The sequence below is a fragment of the Salmo salar genome, unplaced genomic scaffold (genome assembly GCF_965601325.2).
Source record: "Salmo salar unplaced genomic scaffold, fSalSal1 ptg000221l, whole genome shotgun sequence".
NCBI lineage: Eukaryota > Metazoa > Chordata > Actinopteri > Salmoniformes > Salmonidae > Salmo > Salmo salar.
Window position 1 is genome coordinate 1,663,655 of NW_027675333.1, and position 19,796 is coordinate 1,683,450.

Consider the following 19,796-nt stretch of genomic DNA (forward strand, 5'->3'; position numbering starts at 1 on the left):
TCCTAGGTCTATGTTGTTAGGTGAAGTTATGGGTCCTGCAGTATGTCTATGTTATTGTTTGTTGAAGTTATGGGCCAATTTGTTAACTTCTTCGGGCTAGGGGGCAGTGTTCGGAAGTTCGGAGAGTCTGGCATGCCCAAAGGAAACTGACTGTTACTCAGACCCAGAAGCTAGGATATGCATATAATTGGTTGTATTTGATAGAAAACACTTTGCTTGATTTACAGTTTTATTGTTTATTTACATATTAGGGTACCTGAGGATTGATTAGAAACGTTGTTTGACTTGTTTGGATGAAGTTTATTGGTAACTTTTTGGATTATTTTGTCTGCATGTTGAACGGGTGGATTACTGAACAAAACGCGCCAACCAAACTGAGTTTTTGGGATATAAAGAGGGACTTTATCAAACAAAACAACCATTTATTGTGTAGCTGGGACCCTTGGGATTGCAAACAGAGGAAGATCTTCAAAGGTAAGTGATTTATTTTATCGCTATTTTTGATTTTTGTGACGGCTGTGCTGGTTTGAGAAATATTTCTATGCAGCAAGTATGCGGGGCGCTATCAAATCAAATCAAATGTATTTATATAGCCCTTCGTACATCAGCTGAAATCTTAAAGTGCTGTACAGAAACCCAGCCTAAAACCCCAAACAGCAAGCAATGCATGTGAAAGAAGCACGGTGGCTAGGAAAAACTCCCTAGAAAGGCCAAAAACCTAGGAAGAAACCTAGAGAGGAACCAGGCTATGAGGGGTGGCCAGTCCTCTTCTGGCTGTGCCGGGTGGATATTATAACAGAACATGGTCAAGATGTTAAAATGTTCATAAATGACCAGCATGGTCAAATAATAATAATCATAGTAGTTGTCGAGGGTGCAACAAGCACGTCCGGTGAACAGGTCAGGGTTCCGTAGCCACAGGCAGAACAGTTGAAACTGGAGCAGCAGCATGGCCAGGTGGACTGGGGACAGCAAGGAGTCATCATGCCAGGTAGTCCTGAGGCATGGTCCTAGGGCTCAGGTGCTCCGAGAGAAAGAAAGAAAGAGAGAAAGAGAGAATTAGAGAGAGCATATTTAAATTCACACAGGACACCGGATAAGACAAGAGAATACTCCAGATGTAACAGACTGACCCTAGCCCCCCGACACATAAACTACTGCAGCATAAATACTGGAGGCTGAGACAGGAGGGATCAGAAGACACTGTGGCCCCATCCGATGACACCCCCAGACAGGGCCAAACAGGCAGGATATAACCCCACCCACTTTGCCAAAGCACAGCCCCCACACCACTAGAGGGATGTCTACAACCACCAATTTACCGTCCGAAGACAAGGCCGAGTAAAGCCCACAAAGATCTCCGCCATGGCACAACCCAAGGGGGGGGCGCCAACCCAGACAGGAAGACCACGTCAGTGACTCAACCCACTCAAGTGACGCACCCCTCCCATGGACGGCATGGAAGAACACCAGTAAGTCAGTGACTCAGCCCCTGTAATAGGGTTAGAGGCAGAGAATCCCAGTGGAAAGAGGGGAACCGGCAAGGCAGAGACAGCAAGGGCGGTTCGTTGCTCCAGCCTTTCCGTTCACCTTCACACTCCTGGGCCAGACTATACTTAATCATAGGACCTACTGAAGAGAAGTCTTCAGTAAAGACTTAAAGGTTGAGACTGAGTCTGCGTCTCTCACATGGGTAGGCAGACCATTCCATAAAAATGGAGCTCTATAGGAGAAAGCCCTGCCTCCAGCTGTTTGCTTAGAAATTCTAGGGACAATTAGGATGCCTGCGTCTTGTGACCGTAGCGTACGTGTAGGTATGTACGGCAGGACCAAATCGGAAAGATAGGTAGGAGGAAGCCCATGTAATGCTTTGTAGGTTAGCTTTGTCCTCAGATAATAAAATGCTATGCTTTCACCGTAAAGCCAATTGTAAATCGGACAATGCGGTTCGATTACCAAGATTCTAAACTAAAGAATCATGTATGACACTTGTATTTTCATGAATGTTTAATATTACGATTTTTGTATTTTGAATTTCACGCTCTGCAATTTACCGGATGTTGTCTAAGTGGAACGCTAGCAGAACACTGATCCGTAAGAAGTTAAACACTTAGCGTACAAACCCTCATTGTCAGGCTGATGGCAAAGCTAAACTTGCCAAAGAGCATTTTACTGGTTGAAGTGTTTAAGTATAAATCAGTTGGTTTATATCACAAAGTTAAGTTGGAGATTCAAACGATCCTTACAGTTATAATCTAATAGTAGTGTGAAATGCACTCATAATCAACCTGGAAATGGAGGCTATTTTTGCAGTCAGCCTATGAGAACTCCCCTGAGATTTCCCCCATGCTGGTGAATTAGTGAATAGACACAGAGCTTAATGTGAGTTTCCTTGAGTACCACTCCTGATCTTGTGCTGTAATATTCAGAATACATCGTGAAAAACTAAAATCTTTGCTCACCATTTTTTTCTCCTGGCAGATATACTACATCCATAACTAGGGGTTTCCTCATTACCAGATATACTACGTCCATAACTAGTGGTTTCCTCATTACCAGATATACTACATCCATAACTAGCGGTTTCCTCATTACCAGATATACTACATCCATAACTAGTGGTTTCCTCATTACCATATATACTACATCCATAACTAGGGGTTTCCTCATTACCAGATATACTACGTCCATAACTAGTGGTTTCCTCATGACCAAATATACTACATCCATAACTAGCGGTTTCCTCATTACCAGATATACTACATCCATAACTAGTGGTTTCCTCATTACCAGATATACTACATCCATAACTAGTGGTTTCCTCATTACCAGATGTAGTAATCCATAACTAGTGGTTTCCTCGTTACCAAATATACTACATCCATAACTAGTGGCTTCCTAATTACCAGATATACTACATCCATAACTAGTGTTTTCCTCATTACCAGATATACTACATCCATAACTAGTAGTTTCCTCATTACCAGATATACTACATCCATAACTAGTGGTTTCCTCATTAGCAGATATACTACATCCATAACTAGTGGTTTCCTCATTAGCAGATATACTACATCCATAACTAGTGGTTTCCTCATTAGCAGATATACTACATCCATAACTAGTGGTTTCCTCATTAGCAGATATACTACATCCATAACTAGTGGTTTCCTCATTACCAGATATTCTACATCCATAACTTGCTGTTTCCTCATTAGAAGGGAGGTGTTTCTGCAACCAAATTGTGTGTGCTTTGCCCTCGTGCCGCAATTTTAGCAAACACAGAAAGGGCCTGTATTGGAGACCAAAAGTCGTCTGGCACACTGCTTAGGATTTCAACAACTTTAATAATTGATTTCTAGCCTACAATCATCAGTTTTACTACTAATGTGAAAACAAGACTAGATATGACTATTCTTGCTCATTTTAAGAAATTAAATAATTGTAACATTCATTACAGACGTCAGTTGTTGTACATCATGGCTCCACTGTTGGCATCACCTTTTACAGTAGATTACCGCTGTTGTGGGCCTTTAATCATCTGTCTGACTTTGTTGTTCACACAGGAGAGAGACGTGACTATCGTGGATCCTCTGGGGAGCCTCAACAACCTCATGATGCTGACGAGGCAGAGAAGAGTCTCTCCAGATCAGAACACCTCAATAATCACCTGCAGAGATCCACAGGGAAGAGAACTCACTGCTGCTCTGACTGTGGGAAGAGATTCACCTCCTCATCAGGCATTAAAATTCATCAGAGAATTCACACAGGAGAGAAATCTTTTAGCTGTGGTCAATGTGGGAAGAGTTTTACTTGGTCAACCAGCCTGATATCACACCAGAGAATCCACACAGGAGAGAAACCTAATAGCTGTGATCAATGTGGGAAGAGTTTTACTTCATCTAGCCATCTGACTCGACACCAGAGAACACACACAGGAGAGAAATCTTATAGCTGTGATCAATGTGGGAAGAGTTTTGCTGATTCTGGCTATCTGACTCGACACCAGAGAACACACACAGGAGAGAAACCTTATAGCTGTGATCAATGTGGGAAGAGTTTTACAACATCTGACCATCTGACTCGACACCAGAGAATACACACAGGAGAGAAATCTTATAGCTGTGATCAATGTGGGAAGAGTTTTGCTTCATCTAGCCATCTGACTCAACACCAGAGAACACACACAGGAGAGAAACCTTTTAGCTGTGATCAATGTGGGAAGCGTTTTTGTCAATCTGGACAGCTGACAGTGCACCAGAGAACACACACAGGAGAGAAACCTTATAGCTGTCATCAATGTGGGAAGAGTTTTGCTGATTCTGGCTATCTGACTCGACACCAGAGAATACACACAGGAGAGAAACCTTATAGCTGTGATCAATGTGGGAAGAGTTTTACAACATCTGACCATCTGACTCGACACCAGAGAACACACACAGGAGAGAAACCGTATAGCTGTGGTCAATGTAACAAGAGATTCTCCGGTAAAAGACATCTGATCAAACATCAGAAAATACATGAAGGAGTTGTTTCATGATATCAACGAATTAATGTCACAATGTAGAATGTTTTAACATTGTAGTAGGAGTATTTTAATGATGTCACAATGTAGAACCCTAAACGTTTGTCCCCTGTTCTATTGATTTCAACATGATATGGATATTAGCCTCAGGGGGAAAATCCAGGCTCTGAAATGGAAGAGTTACTATTTATGAGATTTAACAAAAAGTGACTAACAAAAAAAGAGCTGTGTTACACTTACCACGTTGTTGACCCACTTGAATCAAATTGCAACACTTCAAAATGTAGATAGCTGTTTTCTACAAGTTGTCCTCTAACCAGTGATGTACACATTACTCCCAGATTCCATGTGGTTTTTGAGCTGTTAGTTTTAACAGGACGTGCAACCTCATCTCCCTCCTCTCACGCAATTGATTTCAACATGATATTGATGAGTGATGACATAAATGTTGTGTTCCTTTGTTTAGCGACCCCTAAATTTAAATGCATCACTACAAAATGTAGCTGACTGTCTTCTTCAGGTTGTCCTCTAACCAGTGAGGTAAAATATATCTCCCATTTCCATGTGTTTTTTTAGTTGTGTTAGTTTCAACAGCACGTACAACCTGATTTCCCCCCTAATTGATATCAGTGATTTATTGCTACTTGTCAAAACAACAGCGTTTCTGGTGCTTGTGCAGTTTATAAGGTGCTTGTTTAAAAAAATACAAGTAATATGATTATTGTGGCAGATGTTTGTGTACATAGCACATTTTTTGTTTAGGTTTTCAATGTATCACAAACTTTCTGCATATTGGTTATTGATTAGGACACGATAAAACTGTGTTTTGACATTGGGGATATCCCACCTAGCAACATGTCATTGAAAAGCCGTTGAAAATAAGACTATGCAACCAAATATTTCATATTTACATTTCATGTCAGATTTGGTAATGATTATTATTAATGCAACCAACTGACCATTTTTGGGTACAATTACATTGACATTGTTGCCCTGCTTTTAGAATATCAGGGTTAATTCTCATTCTCAAATGTCCGTGTTAAGGACAACTTGGTTTCTGATTGTCTCAAGGGTGGGCAGTCAAAAAGTTTTGTGTTTAGCCAGTGAGTTGCCATGGATCACAATTTATTATGACTGCATGTTTTTCCGTATTGGAGATGAGTTTTGTTTGGGCTCGTTCCAAGGTGACGAGAGTTCTAGAAGCTAGTGAGTTTTTGGAACACGAGAGTTCTAGAAGATAGTGAGTTTTAGGAAGATGAGAGTTCTAGAAGCTAGTGAGTTTTAGGAAGAGGAGAGTTCTAGAAGCTAGTGAGGAAAAAATTGTTTTTTTTAATTGTTGACAGCCAGTAGACACCATGTTTATATTGGTGAAGGTGAAGCATTGTAGTTGATTATAATGTGAAATGGAAGTTGTTTTCTGTTGGTGGTAAGCATTCTCTTAAGTTGTTATAGTCTTTGGTTTTTCCATTTCTGTTAGACAGTATGTGTTACACCTGTGCTGGCTTGTCCATCTCGTTAGTGGGAAGGTGTTTCACCTGAGCTGGTCCAGGTTCTATTTAAGAGTGTCTGGCCCAGTGCTCCAGTTGTCTTGATACATGTGGAGAGTCAACACCTTTAGTTGCTCCACCTTTTTGGTTTACTTCCTGTCTTTAAGTTTGGTGTGGGATTTTCTTTTGTTTTCCTCTTCTTGGGCAGATTTAGTGGGTCTCATGGTGGGTGTCTTTTATGTCCCAGTTGTTGTTACTAGTCAACTTTCAGTGGACACTGAGAGCAAAACTGCAAGATTATGTTATAATACTTTTATTGCATCAAATGGTTGTTTTATGCAACAGAATAGAGGGTTCTTAGAACTATTGTGTCTGTGTTCTACTGAGGATGGGCCTCTGGGAGAAAACACTGACAGGAGATTTACAATGTCTTTTGGGTGATAAAACCTAAAGAGACTGCATTCCAGAACAAGAGTTAATGTTTCTGTTCTATATGGTACCAGGGAGAGATGACCTCAGGGCCAGACCCTGGTCTCTACACAAAGAGTACTGTTTTTACAGCAGATACTGTCTGCTGAGAATTATAAGTATCTTTCATACAAATCTTAACCTTGTGACCCGTTCTATACATCTGATGTTCGTCATGTAGGTTAAAAGGGCAATAAAATACCTTTTGTATCGTGGTTCTCAACGAATCATCTGGGGGTGATTCGTCGACCAGCCATCATTATCGTAGAGCACTCAATTGATTCACCCTATATTTGCATGTTGTATTGACCTGCTCCCTTATTAATAAGTGAATAAAGATTTAGTTTAAGATTAACTCTGACTTGTGTGATAAGTTTGTCTCTCCTCATTTGATATTAAAGAAATTAACCACATTTGACGACGGGGATGTGAATCTAGACTTGGTAACCGCTCCTGACGACCTGGGTAAATGATGCACGAGGGATCCCTCTAACTTGGGATCTCAGGGAGACCACACTTCGGGAACGGAGCAAATGGACTCACCTTTGATCTGAGAGGCAGCGAGCCGAGTATAGATGAGCATGAGATAGAAATGTGAAAATATTCCTGCAGGTTAAAATATTGTTGGAAAAACAACTACTTCATTAGGTACGTTTGGGAATAGCATTGTGTGACTGAGTCTTAATCTGATGTTTGGATAGTAACAGATCTGTAGTTCCTCATATAGAAATATGCTTAATCAGATGACTGACATGTGGATACATTTTAGTCATTTAGCAGATGTTATTATCCAGAGTGACTTACAGTAGTGAATGCATACATTTCATACATTTTTTTTTTTTTTTTGTACCACCCCTCCGTGGGAATCGAACCCACAACCCTGGCGTTGCACACACCATGCTGGCGTTGCAAACACCATGCTCTACCAACTAACGTTATCTTGGGGTTCCGTTCCTTCACTGCCCATCATAGAATATCACGGGGTGGTATTGAGAGGGGAATGATATTTTAGAAAGCAGCGGAAGGTCTATAGTTCCTGGGAGGCTTGATTTTGCCGTGGTCTCTGGGAGGTTAGAGAACCGTTGAGGATCCCATGGTCATTGTCTGGGAAACTAAAGTTTATTTTTGGTTCTGCTGGGAGGATGTTTGGAGAGATGCTTCGTTGCTATGGAGAGTCCCTGAAAAAGCAGATGGAATGGTTGTCGTGACTACCTGAGAATTTCTTACGTTTTATGTGGATTCTGTGAATATATGAAAATATGATGAATTGTATGTGTGTATAATGATTACTAGAGATTTGATAAAGTAATACTGGGAATATAATTAGATACAATTTAAACAACCCATATGTAGACGAACATAGGCTTTGAGTTGGTATCTTTAATGGATCATTTGATAAAGATGAGGTTTAAGCATTATTAAACTGTCTACAAAGTCTGAGCAGTTGTCTCAGAAACTGATGGGAGTATGTCCACTTTAGGGTAAGTTACCCTAACAATGTAACTATAAAACGCTTATTGGATTTTCTCAGTCCGGGTACTACATTTCAAATACATGTAAATCTACATTTGAAATGGGGGGGGGGGGTTCTTCCTGGTATGAGAGGAGTTGGGGGGGAGTTTAGTTAGTTAGTTAGTTAGTTAACGAAGCTAACATTAGCTAGTTCATTATCACAAAAGTGAGAACTGCTCTAGATTGGAAACTTACGTTAATGAGTGTAATGTAGTGTTCTCCTTCCAGGTACTACATTTGAAATAAAACTGCCCTCTCGGACAAGGTGACTTTTATCAATATACACTCTAAAAAGTAAAGGTTCCTGGAGTATCCTTTAGGGGTTCTTCAAATTGGAACTGTGGGGGAACCCCTAAAAGTTCTTTGAAGAACCCCTTATCATGGTTCCTCAAATAACCTTTTGGGGTAATTTTTTTTAACTCCCTGTCCATCCTCCCTCCATTATAAAAACATTTGAATAATAATAATAATAATATTCACAATATTGATTTAAATAATAAATTGTTTATTTAGTGGCACCACAAATGTGAATTAATATTTACAAAACCATTTACCAAACAAAACACATTACAAAATTGCAACATTTCTGCAGACATGTCAGACCATAATAAATAATACATTTACTTAGTGCTTTTCATGACATTTATAAATAATGATGTACAATAAAAACAACATTAAAAATGAATCATAGGTAAACTAACAATATTGTAGACTTGATGCTAAATACAGATTTTTCAGCTTTAGTGTGTATATCATATTCACTTAGTTATGTTAGGAAGTTTTCCATCTTTATGACCGGCCCTGGTAACTTCACCCCAACTTCTCTTATCCCCAGAACACAGTCACTTAACAACATAAGTGTTTTTCTGGCATTTTGGGGAAATTTAAGGGAAAATAAAAATCCAGACGTAGCAGAGCCCCAAGTCCCATGGGGACGTCCTCGAGGGCCTGGATGTTCTCCCCATCAAAGGCCAGCGGGATTTCACTCTCATGGTGAAATGGATTTCCACCGATGTGCAGTAAAGGAGTGAAGAGCGGTGAAATCTGTGTCAACAAAAGTAAGAAAAGATTAATACACAAACAATTAACAAAGAACATAACAAATGTTCAGCTGTAGTTTTATATAAGCATGCACCCCTATGTTTATGAAGAAACAGATGATTGGTGCATAGACATACCTTGTCACGGACATAAAGGCCACTCGGGTCCTCATTGAAGAGGTAGGGCAAGAGCAGAATCACTGCTGTGGTCTCCAGTCCTAGTAAAGTAAAGCAATGATCTTACTACACTTGATAATTTCATTACAAAATACATTAGAGAAAGGGAAGGAATAAGAGCAAATACCTCTTCTGTATTGTCCTTCAGGGACTGTCAAAATAGCAGGATGATGTCCTCACCCCTGCCTCGCCTCTCTACCTCTGATAGTCCTTGAATTCTCTTTTTGTCTATATCCATTCCATGGACCTAATTCATTTCTGAGAAGATCTGAAAAGATCATTTGCACACATTTGTATGCTAATAGATGTCAGTTTGTATTGACTGCTATGTAGGTTAAATGTACACTTCAAATGCAGCTGTCCTACAACATATCTGTACCTTCTTCTTGATCCCAATTGCATTGTGTCCATGTTCTGTACCATCTAAGATATTAATTTCCCTCCACAAGGGGGCGGACATGTAACGTTTCCAAAATGGGATAGTATTGTACATGTAACGTTTCCAAAATGGGATAGTATTGTACATGTAACGTTTCCAAGATGGGATAGTATTGTACATGTAACGTTTCCAAAATGGGATAGTATTGTACATGTAACGTTTCCAAAATGGAATAGTATTGTCCATGTAACGTTTCCAAAATGGGATAATATTGTACATGTAACTTTTCCAAAATGGGATAGTATTGTCCATGTAACGTTTCCAAAATGGGATAGTATTGTACATGTAACTTTTCCAAAATGGGATAGTATTGTCCATGTAACGTTTCCAAAATGGGATAGTATTGTACATGTAACGTTTCCAAAATGGGATAGTATTGTACATGTAACGTTTCCAGAATGGGATAGTATTGTCCATGTAACGTTATGCCCCCTTGTGAGTTAATAGTATTGCATGCTGTAGCAGGCTATATAAAGAGGAAGACCTCCATTGATGATTCAGTTCGTTGTAACATCTCGTCTGGACAGGTCACCGTCCTTAGTTAGTTAGTTAGTTAGTTAGTTAGTTAGTTAGTTAGTTAACGAAGCTAACGTTAGCTAGTTCATTATCACAAAAGTGAAAACTGCTCTAGATTGGAAACTTACATTAATGAGTGTAAAGCCGTGTTGGCTTTATGGAAACGATATACAATATATGGGAAAGAATATAGTTGAGGAAATAATCCAAACCTAGTTGTGCCTAGTTAGGACATAACGTTAGCTAGCTAGCTAACGGTACTGTACTGTAGCTCATACAACGCCGACGGTCAAACCCGGCTTTCTAATATTTACGTTCATTAACTTTTGTAACGTTATGGAAGATATTCACAGAAAACTATTATTAGTATGTTATATTATTATAATACATTATTTCGAGACATATTCAGAGCCAAACATCAACCCAACTTAACCTTTTTAACTGTTGTCGCATCCAAACTTGTCACCATCGTTTTCAGTTGTAATTGCGAAGTTCCCGGAAGAAGTCCAGCAACAACGGAGGTTCCTCGATGAACCCACCTTCTAACAAGTTCTTTGAAGAACCTTTTGGGCTTTTTTTCATTGACCAAGAACCCTACGGTTCTTAGGGGATCTGAGAACAACTCCAGTTGAACCCTTCATTTTTAGAGTGTAGTCGGCTCTATTTACTCTCAGATTCAAACATGATGATTAGTATCAACGATCAAGTCAGCTGCTGCTGCTCCAATACAATATGAGGTGAGACGATGAACTGGGCAGTCAGCTGCTGCTGCTCCAATACAGTATGAGGTGAGACGGTGAACTGGGCAGTCAGCTGCTGCTGCTCCAATACAGTATGAGGTGAGACGGTGAACTGGGCAGTCAGCTGCTGCTGCTCCAATACAGTATGAGGTGAGACGATGAACTGATGTTGAACTGGGCAGTCAGCTGCTGCTGCTCCAATACAGTATGAGGTGAGACGGTGAACTGATGTTGAACTGGGCAGTCAGCTGCTGCTGCTCCAATACAGTATGAGGTGAGACGGTGAACTGATGTTGAACTGGGCAGTCAGCTGCTGCTGCTCCAATACAGTATGAGGTGAGACGGTGAACTGATGTTGAACCGGGCAGTCAGCTGCTGCTGCTCCAATACAGTATGAGGTGAGACGGTGAACTGATGTTGAACCGGGCAGTCAGCTGCTCCAATACAGTATGAGGTGAGACGGTGAACTGATGTTGAACCGGGCAGTCAGCTGCTGCTGCTCCAATACAGTATGAGGTGAGACGGTGAACTGATGTTGAACTGGGCAGTCAGCTGCTGCTGCTCCAATACAGTATGAGGTGAGACGGTGAACTGATGTTGAACCAGGCAGTCAGCTGCTGCTGCTCCAATACAGTATGAGGTGAGACGGTGAATATGTACATGTAGGTAGAGTTATTAAAGTGACTATGCATAGATGATAACAGAGAGTGGGGGGGGGGGGGGGGGGGGGGGCTTCCTCTGACACCGCCTGGTAAAGAGGTCTTGGATGGCAGGGAGCTTGGCCCCAGTGATGTACTGGGCTGTACGCACTACCCTCTGTAGTGCCTTGCGGTCGGAGGCAGAGCAGTTGCCATACCAGGCAGAGATGCAACCAGTCAGGATGCTCTCGATGGTGCAGCTGTAGAAGCTTTTGAGGATCTGAGGACCCATGCTAAATCTTTTCAGTCTCTTGAGGAGGAATAGGTTTTGTCGTGCCCTCTTCACAATTATCGTGGTGTGCTTGGACCATGATAGTTTGTTAGTGATGTGGACACCAAGGAACCTGAAGCTCTCAACCTGCTCCACTACAGCCCCGTCGATGAGAATGGGGGCGTGCTGTCTTCCTTTTCCTGTAGTCCACAATCATCTCCTTTGTCTTGATCACGTTGAGGGAGAGGTTGTTTTCCTGGCACCACATGGCCAGGTCTCTGACCTCCTGACCTCCCTGTCTCATCGTTGTTGGTGATCAGGCCTACCACTATTGTGGCATGGGCAAACTTAATAATGGTGTTGGAGTCGTGCCTGGCCGTGCAGTCATGAGTGAACAGGGACTACAGGAGGAGACTGAGCAGCACCCCAGAGGGGCCCCTGTGTTGAGGATCAGCGTGGCGGGTGTGTTGTTACCTACCCTTAAAAAACCTCTCTGGGCTACGCAACAGCCAGTGTAATCCCGTGGCGGGATATTCAAATACCTTAGAAATGCTATTACTTCAATTTCTCAAACATATGACTATTTTACACCATTTTAAAGACAAGACTCTCGTTAATCTAACCACACTGTCCGATTTCAAAAAGGCTTTACAACGAAAGCAAAACATTAGATTATGTCAGCGGAGTACCCAGCCAGAAATAATCAGACACCCATTTTTCAAGCTAGCATATAATGTCACATAAACCCAAACCACAGCTAAATGCAGCACTAACCTTTGATGATCTTCATCAGATGACAATCCTAGGACATTATGTTATACAATACATGCATGTTTTGTTCAATCAAGTTCATATTTATATCAAAAACCAGCTTTTTACATTAGCATGTGACGTTCAGAACTAGCATTCCCACCGAACACTTCCGGTGAATTTACTAAATTACTCACGATAAACGTTCACAAAAAACATAACAATTATTTTAAGAATTATAGATACAGAATTCCTTTATGCACTCGCTATGTCCGATTTTAAAATAGCTTTTCGGTGAAAGCACATTTTGCAATATTTTGAGTAGATAGCCCAGCATCACAGGGCTAGCTATTTAGACACCCACCAAATTTAGCCCTCACCAAAGTCAGATTTACTATACGAAAAATGTTATTACCTTTGCTGTTCTTCGTCAGAATACACTCCCAGGACTTCTACTTCAATAACAAATGTTGGTTTGGTTCAAAATAATCCATAGTTATGTTCAAATATCCTCTGTTTTGTTCGTGCGTTCAAGACACTATCCGAAGGGTAAATAAGGGTGACGCGCCCGACGCGTTTCGTGACAAAACATTTCTAAATATTCCATTACCGTACTTCGAAGCATGTCAACCGCTGTTTAAAATCAATTTTGATGCCATTTTTCTCGTAAAAAAGCGATAATATTCCGACCGGGAAAGCGTGTTTAGTTCAAAGACAGAGAAAATAAAAACATGGGGTCGCCTCGTGCATGCGCCTCAGTCTCATTGTCCTCTGATAGACCACTTACCAAAGGCGCTAATGTTTTTCAGCCAGGGGCTGCAAAGACATCATTCAGCTTTTTCCCGAGTTCTGAGAGCCTATGGGAGCCGTAGGAAGTGTCACGTTACAGCAAAGATCCTAAGTTTTCAATAAAGAGAGTCAAGAAGCCCTAGGAATGGTCAGAGAGGGCACTTCCTGTACAGAATCTTCTCAGGTTTTTGCCTGCGATATGAATTCTGTTATACTCACAGACACCATTCAAACAGTTTTAGAAACTTTAGGGTGTTTTCTACCCAAAGCCAATTATATGCATATTCTAGTTTCTGGGCAGCAGTAATAACCAGATTAAATCAGGGGCGTTTTTTATCCGGCCGTGTAAATACTGCCCCCTACCCCTAACAGGTTAAAAAACATGAGCTGGCGCACACCCAGAAAAATAGTTTGTGAGGAGGTGCTGACTAACGGCGAATAAACTATAAACTATCAAAATAAATAAAGTCGCACACTCCATGTATAAACTCCCAGCAATTGAATGGGTATTTACCAACGTTTCAGCATCACTGTGCCTTCTTCAGGGTGATGTCATTAATACTTGAACCAGGTTATGTAGACAAACAGTGCAATTAGTGCAACCAATGACAATAGTGAGGGGTGTGTCATAATGATTAAGTTCATTAAAATGAATTAGTGAAATTGTTAAAAAATATGACATATTAAATATATTACTGTATTGTTATCATATAGAAACATCATGGAACATTGTACATCATATTAAATATATTACTCTATTGTTATCATATAGAAACATCATGGAATATTGTACATCATATTAAATATATTACTCTATTGTTATCATATAGAAACATCATGGAATATTGTACATCATATTAAATATATTACTGTATTGTTATCATATAGAAACATCATGGAATATTGTACATTATATGACCATCAACATACATTATTGTTTCATTCAATTTCACATAATAAGGATATTTAATATTTTCAAGTTCAGAAGTCAGAACTCATCACCTGCTATGTAAAAGAGACAGAAGAATGCACAATGGTCAATGCTATCTGGGATCCTTGGGACATCCCTACCCTAAACCCTAACCTTAACCCCTAACCTTAACCATTTTAAATGTCAACTTCAACGGGCTAGGGACGTCCCAAGGATGTATCTCTACCTGAAAATACATGATCTAAGTGATTGATAGTTGGTATTCAGCAGTCATAAAGCCTTATTTACTTTAATGAACTACTAAAATAGTGATTTAGTCAGACAGCATAGACAGCAGCTCTACACATTATTGACTGACTGATCCATTCATCCTTCCATCCCTCCTCAGCCTTCCTCTCCTCTGAAGACCCAGTGAGGGTGGAGCTCAGTCAGAGAGCTGTTGAGGGACTGGTTAGGCAGAACACTTCTACAGCCAGAGAGGTGAGAGGTCACACATGGTTTAGATGGTAAATATTTATGTCCCCTTAGCGGTTCATCACATCAGCAAAAGGGAATATGTTCCATCTATGTTTATTTACATTAGTGCAAATTGTCCACTGATATTGGTGTAATTTCTCACCTCCCTTGGCTGTATGAAGTTAATTTCCCCTCAGGCACACACATTTGTTCTTTGATATTACGAAGGTCATTTGTGTATAATGTACTTTTCCCCAACATCTCTTTACATTGCTGATGCATATTCAGTGGCCTGACTGTATCCATACTATATCAAAAGCCCATCCTGGTAGATCTGAACCTAATGCAGCTTGGAGAGATCAGATGACAGAAGTCACATTTAGGTGCCAGGTGTAACTGAGGCCATAGATGCTCCATATCCATTACTTTGAGTGGTTTATATAATATGACTAAATGTGTTTCTGTGTTGCAGGTGCAGTCAAGAAATGGAACAGCAAGGCCACAGAACATGACATAAGCAGAGCTGTGGGAGACCACCTCAAGCCCCTGGTAGAGCCGGGGGTGGTGTTTACCACTTCAGCAGTCTGTTGATTGGTCAGTCACTGGGTTCATTTGTTTTATTATATGGTCAAATCAAATCAAGCTTGATTCATACAGCACATTTCAGACATGGATGCAACAAAATGGCTTCACAGGAAAAATATTTTTAAAAACATTGAAAATAAACAGAAATATTTAGTACACAACAAACATAAGAGGATAAAAAACAGAAGACTAAACTGAAAAACTAATGATTAAAATGTTAATTGGATGCAATATCCAACCCAAAATATAAGCTTGGGACACTGAAAGTTGACTAGTAACAACAACTGGGACCTAAAAGACACCCACCATGAGACCCACTAAATCTGCCCAAGAAGAGGAAAACAAAAGAAAAACCCACACCAAACTTAAAGACAGGAAGTAAACCAAAAAGGTGGAGCAACTAAAGGTGTTGACTCTCCACATGTATCAAGACAACTGGAGCACTGGGCCAGACACTCTTAAATAGAACCTGGACCAGCTCAGGTGAAACACCTTCCCACTAACGAGATGGACAAGCCAGCACAGGTGTAACACATACTGACTAACGAGGTGACACCAATCAGTGCGTCCTACGTGCTAACGAGCTAGACGTGCTAACGAGCTAGACGTGCTGACGGGCTAGACGTGCTGACGGAGCTAGACGTGCTAACGAGCTAGACGGGCTAACGAGCGAGACGTGCTAACGAGCGAGACGGGCTAACGAGCTAGACGGGCTAACGAGCTAGACGTGCTAACGAGCGAGACGGGCTAACGAGCTAGACGTGCTAACGAGCTAGACGTGCTAACGAGCTAGACGTGCTAAAGTCCAACCTCAAAACATAAATGGAAAAACCAAAGCCTGTAACACCTTCCCCTTTAAGACAACAAATATATCCTATATTTTTGTTGGAAAAGTTTGCTCACCACCAACAGAAAACAACTTCCATTTCACATTATAATCAACTACAATGCTTCACCTTCTACAATATAAACATGGTGTCTACTGGATGTCAACAATTAAAAACAAGAAAAAAACACGTATTTCTAAATAATAATATACAATAGTATAATTTTTCTCCTTTTTCTTTCTATAGAATCCTAAATCCCACTAGCTTCTAGAACACTCATCTTCCTAAAACTCACTAGCTTCTAGAACTCTCCTCTTCCTAAAACTCACTAGCTTCTAGAACTCTCGTCTTCCTAAAACTCACTAGCTTCTAGAACTCTCGTCTTCCTAAAACTCACTAGCTTCTAGAACTCTTGTCCCCTTGGAACGAGCCCAAACAAAATGTATCTCCAATACGGAAAAACGTGCAGTCAAAATAAATAAAGATCCATAGCAACGCACTAGCTAAACACAAATCTAATATCCATTTGGGGGGAAATCAGGTTGAATCTGCTCTTGAAACTAACACAACAAAAAAAAAAAAAATTGGAAATGGAGATATCTTTCACCTCACTGGTTAGAGGACAACCTGCAGAAGACAGTCAGCTACATTTTGAAGTGATGCAGTTAAATTTAGGGGTCGGTAAACAAAGGAACACAACACTTATTTGTCATAACTCATCGATATCATGTTGAAATCAATTGTACGACAGGAGGGAGATGAGGTTGCATGTCCTGTTAAAACGAACAGCTCAAAAACCACACAGAATCTGGGAATAATGTGTACATCACTGGTTAGAGGACAATTTGTAGAAAACAGCCAGATACATTTTGATTCCAGTGGGTCACCAACATGGTAAGTGTAACACAACTCTTTTTTTGTTAGTCACTTTTTATTAAATCTCATAAATAGTAACTCTTCGATTTCAGAGCCTGGATTTCCCCCCTGAGGCTAATATCCATATCATGTTGAAATCAATAGAACAGGGGACAAACGTTTAGGGTTCTACATTGTGACATTATTAAAATACTCCTTCTACAATGTTAAACATTCTACATTGTGAGATTTCATTGATATCATGAAACAACTCCTTCATGTATTTTCTGATGTTTGATCAGATGTCTTATCGGAGAATCTCTTGTCACACTGATCACAGCTATGATTTCTCTCCTGTGTGTGTTCTCTGGTGTAGAGTCAGAGAGCCAGATGTAGTAAAACTCTTCCCACATTGATCACAGCTATAAGGTTTCTCTCCTATGTGTGTTCTCTGGTGTAATATCAGGTTGTCTGACCGAGTAAAACTCTTCCCACATTGATTACAGCTATAAGATTTCTCTCCTGTGTGTACTCGCTGGTGTTTAGTCAGATGGCAAGATGAAATATAAGTCTTCCCACATTGATCACAGCTATAAGGTTTCTCTCCTGTGTGTGTTCTCTGGTGTATTATCAGGCTGTCTGGCCGAGTAAAACTCTTCCCACATTGATCACAGCTATAAGGTTTCTCTCCTGTGTGTGTTCTCTGGTGTACAGTCAGGTAACTAGATGAAATAAAACTTTTCACACATTGATTACAACTAAAAGATTTCTCTCCTGTGTGTATCCTCTGGTGTGATAACAGGTTGCTTGACTGAGTAAAACTCTTCCCACATTCAGTACAGCTGTACGGTTTCTCTCCTGTATGTGTTCTCTGGTGTATAGTCAGATAGCTAAATGTAGTAAAACTCTTCCCACATTGATCACAGCTGTAAGGTTTCTCTCCAGTGTGAATTCTCAGGTGTACTTTTAGTGCTTTTAATCTTAAGTAACTCTTCCCACAATCAAAACAGTGGTGAGATTTCTCTCCTGTGTGTGTTCGCTGGTGTATTTTAAGTTCTGATGAAGATTTGCAATGTTTTCCACAGTCAGAGCAGCAGATAGATTTCTTCCCTGTGGGTCTCTGCTGGTGTTTCTTGAGGTGATAGAATCTGGACAGACTCTTCTCTGACTTGTTAGCATCATGATGTTGAGACTCCCCAGAGGATCCATGATAGTCACGTCTCTCTCCTGTGTGAACAAGTCAGACAGATAGTTAAAGGCTCACAACAGCAGAAATCCACTGAAAAAGGTGATGCCAACAGCGTAGCCATGATACTGTACAACAATTGAGTCTGTAATGAATGTTAAAATTACTTGACAATTGTCTTAAGACAGTCAAGTGAGCAACAATAGTCATATTTAGTCTTGTTTTCACATTAGTAGTAACTAGAAATAAGTAAAAGGTGTTGAACTCCTAAGCAGTGTGCCAGGCCACTTTTGTTCTCAAATATAAGCATCTTTTTCTGTGTTTGCTAAAATTGCGACAAGGGCGATGCACACACAATTTGATTGCAGAAACACCTCCCTGCTAATGCAGAAACCGCTAGTTATGGATGTAGTATATCTGCCTGGAGCAAAAATGGTGAGCAAGTGGCCTAAGCTGTGCCATTAGAGATTCTGGGTTCGAGTCCAAGCTCTGTTGCAGCCGGCCGAAACCGGGAGGCCCATGGGGCGACACACAATTGGCCCACCGTTGTCCGGGTTAGGGGAGGGTTTGGCCGATTTTGATCTTAAGTAACTCTTCCCACAATCAAAACAGTGGTGAGATTTCTCTCCTGTGTGTACTCGCTGGTGTATTTTAAGTTCCGATGAAGATTTGCAGTAAGATTTCCATGTGAGAGATCTTCGTCTCTGCAGGTGTTTCTTGAGGTGTTCTGATGTGGAGAGACTCTTCTCTGCCTCTTCAGCATCATGAGGTTGTTGAGGCTCCCCAGAGGATCCATGATAGTCCTGTCTCTCTCCTGTGTGAACAACAAAGTCAGACAGATGGTTAAAGGCCCACAACAGCGGAAATCCACTGTAAAAGGTGATGCCAACAGCGTAGCCATGATGTTGTAAACAATTTAAGTCAGTAATGAATGTTACAATTATTTGACAATTGTCCTAAAATGAGCAAGAATAGTCATATTTTTTTGTCTTGTTTTCACATTAGTAGTAACATGATGTTTGTAGGCTAGAAATAAGTTATTAAAGTTGTTGAAATCCTAAGCAGTGTGCCAGACGACTTTTGGTCTCCAATATAGGCCCCTTTCTGTGTTTAATAAAATGCAGCACGAGGACAATTTGATTGCAGAAACTCCTCCCTGCTAATAAGGAAACCGATAGTTACGGATGTAGTATATCTGGTAATGAGGAAACCACTAGTTATGGATGTAGTATATCTGCTAATGAGGAAACCACTAGTTATGGATATAGTATATCTGGTAATGAGGAAACCACTAGTTATGGATGTAGTATATCTGGTAATGAGGAAACCACTAGTTATGGATGTAGTATATCTGCTAATAAGGAAACCGATAGTTATGGATGTAGTATATCTGGTAATGAGGAAACCACTAGTTATGGATGTAGTATATCTGGTAATGAGGAAACCACTAGTTATGGATGTAGTATATCTGGTAATGAGGAAACCACTAGTTATGGATGTAGTATATCTGGTAATGAGGAAACCACTAGTTATGGATGTAGTATATCTGGTAATGAGGAAACCACTAGTTATGGATGTAGTATGTCTGGTAATGAGGAAACCAC

The 19,796-nt window shown here is 40.5% G+C and overlaps 1 protein-coding gene across 3 annotated transcripts in view; it reads right to left on the reverse strand.

Annotated features, from left to right (window-relative positions):
• The window catches only part of LOC145850252 (tripartite motif-containing protein 16-like), a 698,685-nt gene that overhangs the window by 510,139 nt on the left and 168,750 nt on the right, over window positions 1-19,796 (reverse strand). The window lies entirely within an intron of this gene.